The sequence below is a fragment of the Bemisia tabaci genome, chromosome 2 (genome assembly GCF_918797505.1).
Source record: "Bemisia tabaci chromosome 2, PGI_BMITA_v3".
Taxonomy (NCBI): Eukaryota; Metazoa; Arthropoda; class Insecta; order Hemiptera; family Aleyrodidae; genus Bemisia; species Bemisia tabaci.
In genome coordinates this window covers 41,438,874-41,451,573 of record NC_092794.1, presented here as the reverse complement: position 1 = coordinate 41,451,573, position 12,700 = coordinate 41,438,874, and the positions used below count along the sequence as shown (strand labels likewise).

Here is a 12,700-nt window from a genome sequence, read left to right as displayed (position 1 = left end):
CCCCGAATGTTGTCGGAGTAGAACAGAGTCAGATTGATCACGAAGAGGCAGAAAGGAAATGCCTGGCTCATCGTTCGTCCGCAAAGCAGACGGTGACAGTTTCAAGTTGCTGGGAATGCGAATTTTTTTTCTTCCTTTTTTTGGGAAGTTTAAAAAAAAAATCTATCATAGTCGACTATATGTGTAGGTTAAAATTGAATCTCTGAATATGGTTTCTAAGTATCAATTTCTTGGTCTTTGCTCTCCATATAGCAGTTTTAAAGTTGATTATTAAACATAACAAAAATAGGATATAATTTTATGAAGTAGCATATCTATCGCAAGAATCACAGAATTGAGAATTTGCAGGTGTCTGAATTTTGGTAAATTTCATGCTTAAGATAAAACTATTAAGCGAATTGAGCTCGAGAATACAATGTTTTGTACAATGTTTTACCGGTCGGTTTGTAAATGGAACAATTCGTCACTTACCTGACATAAGGACGAAACTGCATTTTGCAATGAACCCTGTCTTCTATACGTTTTAATGCTTTTCCGGGCTCATTTCATTGTTTAGTTACGTCCTTATGTCAGCCAAGCGACGAATTATTGGAGTATATATGACAAAATAACCTGAATTTCTAAAATGCATGGAAGATGCCGACAGATGTCACAAGACGGTAAATTTCCCATATTAGAAAAAATTATGAAAAATATTGCAAATTCAGGTCACTAAGCACTCCCGGATGAAGTAATGACTTTGTGCAAATTCTCCATCGCGTCGATTTGAGGGAAACAACAATTTGACCGATAAATTTGGCGTTAAAAACCGTTTCAATTTGATTGATTTATCTGGTTAAAAAATCGATTTTTTGTTGAATCGATCACAACTCGCACCCCTATGTTCCACTAACCTCAAGCCGAAAAAGTATTCACAATCAACAGTGCAAAATGCAGGATAATTTACAAGTGCAATCAACTGTTGGAACTCCCTGATGGACATGGAGAAAAATCCTTTAGAAAATCGTCCAACTTTCGTGAATTTAGGCCCCTCGTGAATTGAGGTCATCAATATTCCATTCTCATGATGGGTTCAAGCGTAAACGCTGAACCCTCTGTGACAACATAACCTCCCAATATTGGGTAATATAGGAAAGATATAATATCTTCAGTGGAGCATTCAAATCCTTCGGAATTGAGCGCTCAATTCCGGTCGGAAAAGGGAGGGTGGGGGGGGGGGGGGCGTGGCTCATTAAGTTTAGTGTTTACGCCGACAAATTTGCTAAGTTTATCATTTTTTTCGTTTTTAGTAAGCTCCTTGTGTCTATTCTACACTCACGGTGCACAAAGAAAAATGTCCAATAAACTGGAATTTCCGATATATTATACCTCGCATGGATTTTTTTTTCCGATACCTGAAATTTTCTCCAGGCCAACTGGAAGCCACATTATCCTAAATAAATTCCGTGTCTTGCTACTGAAAGCGTTCCGGTCGTCCTAAGGGAAGGTCTAGAGGAAATATTTATTAGATGTTGTTCGCGTTGAAGAATATGGACATGAACACAATGGAAGAGAGGCTACCAAAAAAGATGTTTGATTTGATTCCTCCTGTGAGGAGCAGAGGACGCGGGACGCCCAGTAAAAGGACAGCAAGAGGAGTTTTTGCAAGACATGAGGGAGCGTCAACTCACCAAAGGGTTATGGATTAACTATAGGGTGCTTACATAGGGAGAGTATTCCCACCTCAATTCTTTTACCACTGAAAAAGTGCGCCGCTCTCTGATTGGTGGGCGCGTGCAACACTTTCATGGTTGTCTCTCCGCTCCTTCGTTTGGATCACGGTAAAGAAAGAAGATGGTGACAAAGTGCTAGAGAAGGTAGATATTTTCTTATTTCCAACCTCTGACTTGAGTTCAGAATAAGCTTTGAAGATATTTTTGCCGAATAGTAAACTTTTTGTGTGCTTATCATTCTTTCCACAGCCGATCACACAACCTCGCCTAAATCGGGTTTGTATACCTATGCTTTGGTCTACAAGAGCCCCATGGGAAGTTTAAAACCGATGGACGAATCAGAGAGCGACACAGACAGAGCAAGACTCTCCTTTTTTAGGTATACCCAAGGGTTTACAGGGAACTTTGGTGGCTAGGCCTGCCGTGCTGAGAAAAACCACCGTATAAGCCTTTAGACATTGCCAAGATTCCTTCATTCATAAATGCATTTACTGTAAAACTTCTGAATATTCCTCTTCCAATTTTTCAGAGAATTTGTCTCAAAAATAAGTATTCCATCGAGGGAACTTTAGAAACTGCTAAATGCACTTACGGCGTTCTTTCTTAACATGGAAACGGTTTCCTCATGGAATAACGATATAGTGCTGAGCACACGTTTTTTCCGTGTAGAACTCCATGGCAGGCGCTGTATTTAGCAGCGTTGACTTTAATGCATATCAATTAAAAGACAGGCAAGGAACGAGTAAAATGAGACCTTCCGCGATAGTTTAGAAGAGAGAAGGACGTAGAGGGGGCGGGTGAGAGAAAAAAAATGAGAAAAACGTCCTTAATATTTTGGTAAAACTACACATCCCTTGTGAGGTTTTCCCATAATTTTCCGCAACTTGTGGCAGTGTGGTCTCTTGCGAGTGGCAATTAATCGACGTTTGACATTGACGTTTCAGCGAGCGGAGCTGGAAGGCGACCCGCGTGAAAAGTTCATTTTGATAATGAATGAGAAAAACAGTGATTATATATTTATGGAGTTACTGACGTGTGAAGAAATCTACTCCCGGTTTTTATCTTTTCGTGATAGGGGAGACTTCATTTTGCCTCGGAGGAATGGCCCCTCCCACAAAAGAGGAAAGTGAGGGTGGGCCGCAGGGCCTGCAGGTTCCATGAATATTCCTAATGACCGAGCGTTGCAGCACGGAGGCGGGGGTCTCTTTCATGGCTCCTGCGAGATCCAGCCGAATCTACTTGACGCCACGGGCCGTGCACTGCTGTCTACAGAGACAGAAAGAAAGAGAGAAAACAATTCTTGCCTTCAATTGATCACGAAATATAGCCGCTTAGGGTCCTTTTGATGGTCGTTCCTTAAACAGCTCCATTTCTTGGAAAACCCTAAGCCTCAAAAAACTTTCAGATTTAAAGGGGTAAAGAATGCGGCCAAAGTCTTAAACTCACACGGTTGGTCTGAACAAGTTTAAATTTTTTGACAAGTCACAAGCAAAAACTCTTCAGGTTCTTGAAGTAGAGTGTCTACTGAGTCATTTAAGCCAAAAAGAAAAAAATTCTGATGAGATCCTGGAAAATAAAGTCGATTTAAAGGTATTTTTGGGCTAAAATAGCCAAATTACCCATATTATGCTCATACAGGGTGTACCAAAAGTCCGTCCCACCCCTCCTAACTTTTGAACGAATTGAGCTAGGGTAATGAAACTTTGGGAATGTTCCTATCTCAAAGGGGATCATCTTTTGGGAGGGTCAAAATTTTAGGCTCATTAGGCGCAATAGTTTTCATAGAAACGATTAGTCGAAATGAACCTCTCGTTTCCACTGTGGCTGGAAAGCGTTTTTTTGTTTTTGTACGTGCCGGTCGGCCCATTCCTTTTTCTCTTCGATTTTTTTTTCAATCATATAACGGTTTTTTTGTTTTTTATCTCTTTAAAGAAAAAAATTCACTACAGTTCTCATAAGGACCTCTTTGACATCTAAACTAAGGACATATAGTCAAGGGGACATAGACATATAGACTAAGGGTCAAGTTTTTTTTTTTTTTTTTTTTTTTTATTATTTGTACAAAAGTTATAATATGTACAGAATGTTTTTAGATGTAAGATACATCTTTAAAAAACTTGGGTTTAACTTATAAGATAAACTTATACTAGGTTACACACATTTTTTTTAATTTATATGGAGAGAAATACAACCTCTGAAAAATGAGGAGGGAAAAATAAAACAATTTTGCTTCAAAGTAAAAATGTCTTTTTGCTTTGACATGGAATGCGGGTGACCGAACCCGGTCAAATGCCCAAGAGCCCCTGATTGCGTTCGAAGAGCACAAGGAGGCCCGTCAGTTTAAAAGAAGGATAATTTTGAGAACCCCTGAATTCCAAGCTCGTGGGGTTTGCGACGTTTTAATCTTCGGGTGCATTGGTCCTTTTCCAGAAGCGCAAGCGCTTCTGGGTTGGGATGCCTATGCAGCCTAGTTTCGTAAGAGTTGTACATTTTTGTTATGTAGTCCTCTACAGAATCAATGTTGAGGTCGGCGCGAATATCCGCGTTCCTCTCATACCATCTGGCTTTTGAAATGCTTCGTAATATTTTCATTTGTATGACTTCTATCTTTTTTAAATTTGACTTGGCTGCACAGCCCCACAACTGGCAGCCATAACTCCAAACCGGCCTCAACATTGACTTGTAGAGGAGCAGTTTGGTTTCTAGAGATAACTTGGATTTGCGGCCAATCAGCCACTGCATATCATGAAATTTAAGTCTTAATTGCTCGACTTTTTTCTTTATGTGTGCACCCCACTTGAGCCTGGAATCCAGGTGGAGGCCGAGATATCGGGCGACTGTGTCGCGAGGGATTTCAGAGTTTCCTAAGTGAAGAGGAATATGAGTAAATGGCCTGTTGGTAAATACAATTTCTACCGATTTAGACGCATTTAATTTGGTCTTATCTTTGTTTGTCCATTTATTAATCCTGTTTAGGTGGGATTGAGCGTTAAAACGTGCCTCCCTGTAGCTTTTCGACGCTGCTAGCACAAGCGTATCATCGGCATAAACTCCCAGTTTCCCCCCTCTCCCAGACTGCGGGATGTCTGTGGTGAAAAGGGAATAGAGAAGGGGGGAAAGACAGGAACCCTGCGGAACTCCTGCCCTTATTGGTCTGAAACTTGAGGTGGTATTTTCATATCGCACTCTAAATTGTCTACCTGATAAAAATGAAGACAGGAGTTCAACATGGTTACATGGGAGCATTTTGTAGAGTTTTCCGATGAGGCGCTCGTGCCAGACACGATCAAATGCCTGCGCTACATCAAGAAAAACCGCCACACAGTATTCTCCCTTTTCCAGGGAGTCTTCTATAAATTTAGTTATTCTATGAAGTTGATCAATTGTAGAATGTTTCGCTCGGAAACCAAATTGGGCGTCGATTATTAGATTTTGCTTGCCAACTATCTCGTTCAATCTCTTAATGTACAGTTTTTCAAAGAGTTTGCCGATAACAGGCAACAACGAAATTGGCCTGTAAGATGCAGCCTCTGTAGGAGGTTTGTCTGGTTTTAAGAGGACGAAGATTTCCGCTATCTTCCATTGAGAGGGAATATATTTGCATCTAATGACAGCATTAAAGATTGAGACCAATTTCATTATTGCCCTGTTAGGCAAGTTCTTCAAAATCAGTCCTGAGATTTTATCAAATCCAGGTGCTTTGTTTGCCTTAATTTTACCTTTTATCTCTTTAATGATTTCTGAGGGAGATATGGTTTTTATTTTTATTGGTGGGATTTTTTTGATTTTTCGGGGTTTCAATGTGGACACTTCCCCTTCATTCTGCAAATCTGAGTCAGAACTGACGGTGGAAACATCAGAGTCAGATAGTGTTTCCAGGTCTTCGTGCGGTTGAAAAGCGGCTTCAAAGTGATCAGCTAAAACCTCTGCTTTTTCAGCATCTGTATTTGCCCATGTATTGTCAGGTTTGCTGATTGGGAATTTTAACTGTTTTGGCCTTTTTAAATATTTTGTGGCTGCCCATAAAGAGTAGTTTTTATCTGCTGACGGAGACAAGGAGTTAATAAATTTTTTAAATTTGTAATTTAAAAATTCTTGTGTTCTTTTCTTTACTATTGCATTTAATCTGTTAAATTTTGAATTGTCTTCAGGAAAATGGGTGAAATTTGCTTTTCTTTTGGTTTTTCTTTTTAAACGAATAAGCTTTAGAAGTTCCTTTGGGATAGCGTAAGGTTTTATGTTATTTACAGCTACAGGTGTATTGGCTGCTGCACAGGATCTGATATTTTCCACCAGCAGCTCCGACTCCCTGTCAATATCTTCTGGAGTGAGGACTGGAACGCTGTTGTCAATTAAATTTTCTAGATCTAATCTGAAATTTTTCCAATCTGTTCTTTTAGAGCAAGTTGAGGGGGGACGATTATCAAGGATTGGAGTAGTAAAAATCTCCAGAATGATTTTTGCATGACCTTTTTCCATAGACATTAAGGTATCACATGAGACGTGGTCAATAAGATTTATGTTTTTAAAAACAAAAAAGTCTATTAGATCAGGTTGGTGGCCTGGATTAGTGGGAAAATTTGTCGGTTTTCCGGGGGATATAAAATTCCCGCCAACCAAATTAACTGCTTCTAGGAGTGATACGCCTTTAGGGTTATCTCTCCTGGATCCCCATCGAGGATTTTTAGCGTTCCAATCCCCACCGATCAGATACTTTGGGCCTAATTCCTCCAAAAACTCAGTGTAATCCTCAGTTGAGAGGATGTTACGGGGTGGAGTGTATATTGAGGCTATGTTGAAAGAGTCTAATTCAGTTTGCACGTTTACGATTACAACTTGAAAAGCATTTGTCTCTATCATCTTGATAAGATTGTGAGTAATGTTTTCTTTAATTAAAATGGAAGACCCACCTCTGTGCTTATTTGCTGGATGAAATGAGTTAAACATTTTATATCCAGCAAAATACCTTTTATAATCGGTCCTGGTGAACCAGGTTTCCGATAATAGGGCTATGTCCACATTGAAATCCCTTAGCGTGACATTGAATTCTTCGGCCTTCACCCGGGTCAGTCCGCCGCAATTCCATGCCATAATGTTTAATGACTTGCAATTAGTCTTTGCTCGTAGCTCTTTAACATCATCGAAATTGATTTCTGGATAATTTTCCTGTTGAGACATTAAGAAATTCTGATTAGTCAATGAATCACAATTCAATTTAAAAAAGTCATTCATTTCTTTGTTTATCTTTTCTGGCTAGCTTCAAGTTTACTCACTTTCTCGGTGAGAACTCTGAGCTGAGCATTCAAAGTTTCTATTGTTTGTAATAAGACTCCGATCAGAGCGGCAGAACTGTCTCCTGCGCCCTGTGTTGCCGGATTAGCTGTATTGCCTGATAATGCTTGAGCAAAAGTCCTATCTAATTTCTTTGGAGGAGCATGAGTTGTTATATTTTTCCCTAGTTTCGGAAAACTTTTTTGATCAGGGGAGTTTTTCTTAGCTTGGAGTTGCTTTTTTCGTGCAACTTGAAATTCTTTCGCGAAGGGACATCCGCGATAACTCGCGGGATGACCGATCGCGCCACAATTTACGCATTTTGGATTTAAGATCCGACCTTTAAAAGGACACTCAGGAGATAAATGTTTGCCTGCGCATTTGACACATCGTGGATTTTTTCTGCAAAAGTTGTGAGTATGCGAAAAACACTGACATCTTCGGCACTGTGGAACTATCTTATTATCTATCTTCATTGGCTCTATTTGAACAATAGTATGAGCAATTGCTTTGATCTTATAGATGTTTTCTATTGATTCTGAATGGTCAAAATCAAGTTGATGAACTGGTATTTTTATGAGTTCGAATTCCTTGATAGGTTTAGCATTTGTAGTTTGATTTTCAGATGTTGTTACCGAAGGGGTAGTTTGAGGGGGGGTAGCAGATTCAGGATCAGTATCCATAGGCATAATTGTTTTTTCATTTTTTTTCTGTTGTTTCTCTACTCTTTTTCTCATGCAAACGGCTGATTTAATTTTGAAATTTTTTGAAAGGAGATCCGAGACAATTTCATCTTCAGGTATGGAGGGGGGGAGACCTTTGCATACAACTTTGATGTTCCGAGTGTTTTTATTGGAGTGAGAATACCATTGTACTTCTCTTTCGTTTAATTTTTCAGAGATTTTTCTGAAAGTTTCGTCGTTAGAGGGATTTACCTTCCAGGTTTCACTACCTAAAAATTTTAAAACATACTCTTCTTTATCAGACGCTTCTTTCAAAAGTCGCTTAATTTCCTGATAATCTTTAATTCCTACCACTTTAATGGGAGGGGGTGGTAGAATTTTTGGGGACCTATCATTAGGATTAGAGGTATTAGACTTATCGCCAGGCTTAGAGTTATTCGACTTATCCTGTGTAGCTTGGACGTCTGCTCCACTTCCAGAGGCGTCTTTGGAGTCCGGGCTGGATTGATCCTGCTTCCTTTTCCTCTTTGTAGTTTTTTTAACTTTCTTTGCCGCCGTCCTTCGTTGGTCTTGATACTCCGGATCTGAATTGTAGTTCGGCCAGTCACCTGATGAAAAATCATCATCCGTTTCCGCATCTAGCAGCAGGGCTCCAAATTTCCCGCCGTTTTGTTGGGGAATTTCCTTGTTGACAGTCACGAATGTCTTCCCCTTATTTTTAGAGCCGCCGGCCACTTGAGGTTGCGACTTATTTAGTTTAAGCTCCTTAATTTCGGCCTGTATTTTATCCATGAGGGCCTTTTGCTCTTGGATAAAATTTTTTGCAAGGATGTTTTCATCGTGCAGTGACTTAACAGCAGAAATCGACTGCAAAATAAACAATTTTGTCTTCTCATTTAGTGCAGGGTCTCCCTTGACACTTTCAGGGTCTGTGGTTAGAATTGTCTCTACCTCCCCTTTATTCGAACCGCCAACGCTGTCCGGAAGGGGTTGTGCGCTAGCTTTAGCATTATTCTCGGGCTTATTTTCCCCTGATGCCCCAGGAGGCGATCTTGGAAGAATCGAACTTTTCTGAAACGGGTTTATATTTTCAGCATTTGGCATCGCTGTAGGTGTAGGTGTTTGAGTTTTCAACGGACTCGCTCTGGGGAGAGCCAGTCTTCCTCGGGCAAGGCACTTTTCACAGCCGACGAACCGACTGTCTTTCCAATAACAAACAACATTGTGTTTGCATATTTGATGCGAACTCGACATAAGATATCACCGCACTTGTTTACGTTTTCGCGCCGTTATGCACGGCATCCGCGCCTTGCGCGCGCTGTCCGACCGCGATGAGCGGACTTCGCCCGTTTACGCACGATTCGAAAGTCAAAGCTTTTCTCCGGCGAGAGCACGACCACGACCGCACCGCTCGAATGATCAACACCGAATGAAGGGTCAAGTAATGATCAGTGTCTCCTCAGCGATGAGTCGGAAGGTCTCGAAAAAGTTATTGATCGGAGATGGGCATATTTCAGAGAAGTGGGGCCGATTTGATATCATACTCCTTTAAAGCGATGGATCAAAACGTGTTCAGGTCGTCATAACTTAGGTATTTAATTTTTTTCTTTTTTGTGAAAAACGTTGGGGTGTATGGTGTATTGCATGAGAATGAAAGAGAAAATTGGGCCGTTTTGATATCATTTCCTTTTAAGTGATGAATCCAAACGGTAGTGCCATCATTTTTTTGGGGTGCCTGGTTGTTTTTTTTTTTTTTTTTGGTACTTCGTGACATTTTTTTGGATCGGGCCGAAATTTTGTACACAAATCATATTTTTGTTTTTTTGGAAGGATATCACATATTTTTGGTACGACTTCTATGAAGTATCAGGCAAAGAGAGTTCCCATTCTAAATTTAATAGTTGTCCCGGGCGAGAGGCAGAGAGGAAACGACGCCCCCCACCCCCCCACACCCATTTAAAAGCGGCCCACCTATTTTGAAGGAAGTTTCGTTCAAACCCCATGTCAATAATCTGTAATCGTTCTCGAGACATCAATAAGAAGGATCCATATTTTTGGCACACCCTGTGCGTCACAAAAGAAAAACCGTCGGTCAATATTAAAATCGTGACCAAGTTGGGTCACTTGACGTAATGCCGAAGTCTGATTGGCTACGCACGATAGAAACTACAGAAGCGATGGATAGAGGTTATGTTATTGTCCTGTTCGGATATTTTGGATCGAATTTGAGCAGAATATCGTCGCAATTTCTCCTGGCTCCTTTCTCTTCCTTTGTCATACTATTTCTGAAATTAATAACAATATTAATTCTTGAATGGTTTTCTCATTGTACGCACGAAACGTTTTCAATTTTATGCTGCCCTGAGAAATAATGCTTCCAGATGTGACTATTCTTAATTTTGCATGAATCATAAATCCCTCTCTCTCTAGGTACCTTTTTGGTTGTAAGTGCGTTTTCCTTTATGATTCTTTGATTACTGAGGGAACGATGTGTATGAAACGAAAATTTGCTACTTACTTTGTTTACTGTGTGCATTCCTATCCGGACGACATATAAAATCATCTTGGTACCTACGTTAAATCTTTCCGTTCATAAGGAGATGGTACACAATAAACTTCAGTTGTGATGACATAAATATTCTCAACTGCGAGCTGCTTATTGAAACTATGTCAGGACGACAAGGCAAGACAGCCTTATCTTAACCATGCAATATATCGCATTTCGATCTCTTATCAGACTGCTTCAAACTTTCAATAATCGGCCTGCTGCAATGAAACCCTTTGATAACTTTCATCATTATGATTCTCCATTTGCCCATTCCGGTCAACTAGACTCTAGTTGACCGATTGATTTTAAACGCGCAACAGGGTGAAAGGGAGAGTGCCATTTGAATTACTAATGGATTCAATTCCAAAGATAAAATTTAAAAAAAAAAATGATCTTTTGAAGTGATAGTTTATGATTGCTAGATTCTATCCCATTAAAAGTCATAAAGACCATCTCTCACCTCTTATTACTCAAACTCAGGAATTGTTTCCAACAGATCACCGGCAATAAACCGACATAATTATTAATTGTTCCCCCTTATACGTCATTATATTCAAATTTCCGAAAAATTTTATGTAATTTATATAATGCTGATTCAAAATATATATACTTTTTTAATGTTTTTTTCTATGGTTATAGCTGTAGGTTGTTCTATGTGGACACGCCCACCCTGCCGCGGCCGAGCGTTTTGCGGGCCCTGTATCTGCTCAACAATTCCATCATCGTCATGTTTTGGGGTCCAAAATTTTTCGTTTAAGCTTAATAACTTTTTTAATATTTAACTAAATTTAAAAAAACGAGGGCATTACGAGTAGAGCTGAGCATATTTTACCCAAATATTATAGGGTTTTTGGGCTTTACTCTACTACCTAATTAGCAGGAGAGCTAAATGGACCGCAAACCTTGCAGAAAAGCCCGATCGAGTTTCTTCGTGTATAACTAGTTAGGCAGCAGCTACCCGTCTTAATTTTTTTTTTTTTTTTTTTTTTTTTTTTTTTTTTTTTTTTTTTTTTGGTCGTCAACTTTTAGGGGTAGTTTTTTAGGATCGGGCCGGAGTGGCTACCACCACCTAGAATATAATGGTAGCATCTCCACACTGTTTTACAGGGATTTCCACCATTTTTTGGGGTGGGAAGATATTTTATTATTTGTTCAACAATATTGCCCTTTTTTTTTGTATGTAGCAATTAATCCAATCATAATACGCTTCTTTTACGTTCATTTTTTCCTCCAGAAACTGTTCAACTTAATACCTTTTAGGTAAAATTCCGGCTCTCGTTCAAAAATTTTTGCTCAAAGCATTTTATGTACAAAGTACCCATTCACTATACAGGGTGTTTCAGACCACCCGTACCAGGCCTTTTTCTCGGTTGGTATAGGTCGTACGAAGTCGGAGACCGCGGGGTTGAATAGGGAATTGACCCCAAGGAATCCGAATTTTGTGGTCCCGAACCCCCCCCCCCTCCACCCCTTGGGGGGTAAAGAGGGGGTCACGATGCTAAAAGTCATTGTTCCCGACCGAATTGCGGAAAGATCGCATCAGAATTGAAAAGCACGGAAAATTTCACGTGGAATTGACCCCCAAAAAATCCAAAATCGGACCATCCAAGGCCCAAAAATGACCCCCTAAAGAGGGGGACAGTACCCCCCTCCATAATTTCTCTTTGGTCTCAAAATTGACGTAAATTCTCCAGAAAAAGACAGTTTCCCAGGTAATCGACCTCGAGAAATCCAAATTTCATGGTCCCGAGGCTCCTCTAGCTGCCCTTGGGGGGAAAACGGGGGGGCCCAATTTTAAAAATCGGGGCTCCTTTCCGAATCGCAAATTGATTGCATCCAAATTGAGGAGCAGAACACATTTACATCTTAAGTGACTCCTAAGAGTTCTAATACACCCCCTGAACGGCAGAAAGTAACTCCCTGAGGAGGGAGGCTTCGCCCCTGCCAAAAATTTCTCAAGATTCCTCTTTGGTCGCAAAATTGACGTCGATTCTCCAGAAAAAGACGGTTTCCCATGTAATCGACCTCGAGGAGCTCAGGGAACATGAAATTTAGAGTTCCTCAGGGGGTTACTTTCTGCCGTTCAGGGGGTGTCTTAGAACTCTTAGGAGTCACTTAAGATGTAAATGTGTTCTGCTCCTCAATTTGGATGCAATCAATTTGCGATTCGGAAAGGAGCCCCGATTTTTAAAATTGGGCCCCCCCGTTTACCCCCCAAGGGCAGCTAGAGGAGCTTCGGGACCATGAAATTTGGATTTCTCGAGGTCGATTACCTGGGAAACTGTCTTTTTCTGGAGAATCTACGTCAATTTTGAGACCAAAGAGAAATTATGGAGGGGGGTACTGTCCCCCTCTTTAGGGGGTCATTTTTGGGCCTTGGATGGTCCGATTTTGGATTTTTTGGGGGTCAATTCCACGTGAAATTTTCCGTGCTTTTCAATTCTGATGCGATCTTTCCGCAATTCGGTCGGGAACAATGACTTTTA

General features: G+C 40.4%; 1 long non-coding RNA gene across 1 annotated transcript; it reads right to left on the bottom strand.

The window, feature by feature from the left end:
• Positions 1 to 2,706: 2,706 nt before the first annotated feature.
• LOC109036703 (uncharacterized) lies at positions 2,707 to 11,169 on the bottom strand. Its single transcript, XR_002009389.2, has 2 exons — positions 10,185 to 11,169; positions 2,707 to 2,978 (listed from the first exon to the last, which is right to left on the bottom strand). It is a non-coding gene; the product is annotated as an uncharacterized lncRNA (long non-coding RNA).
• Between the last annotated feature and the right edge of the window lie 1,531 nt (positions 11,170 to 12,700).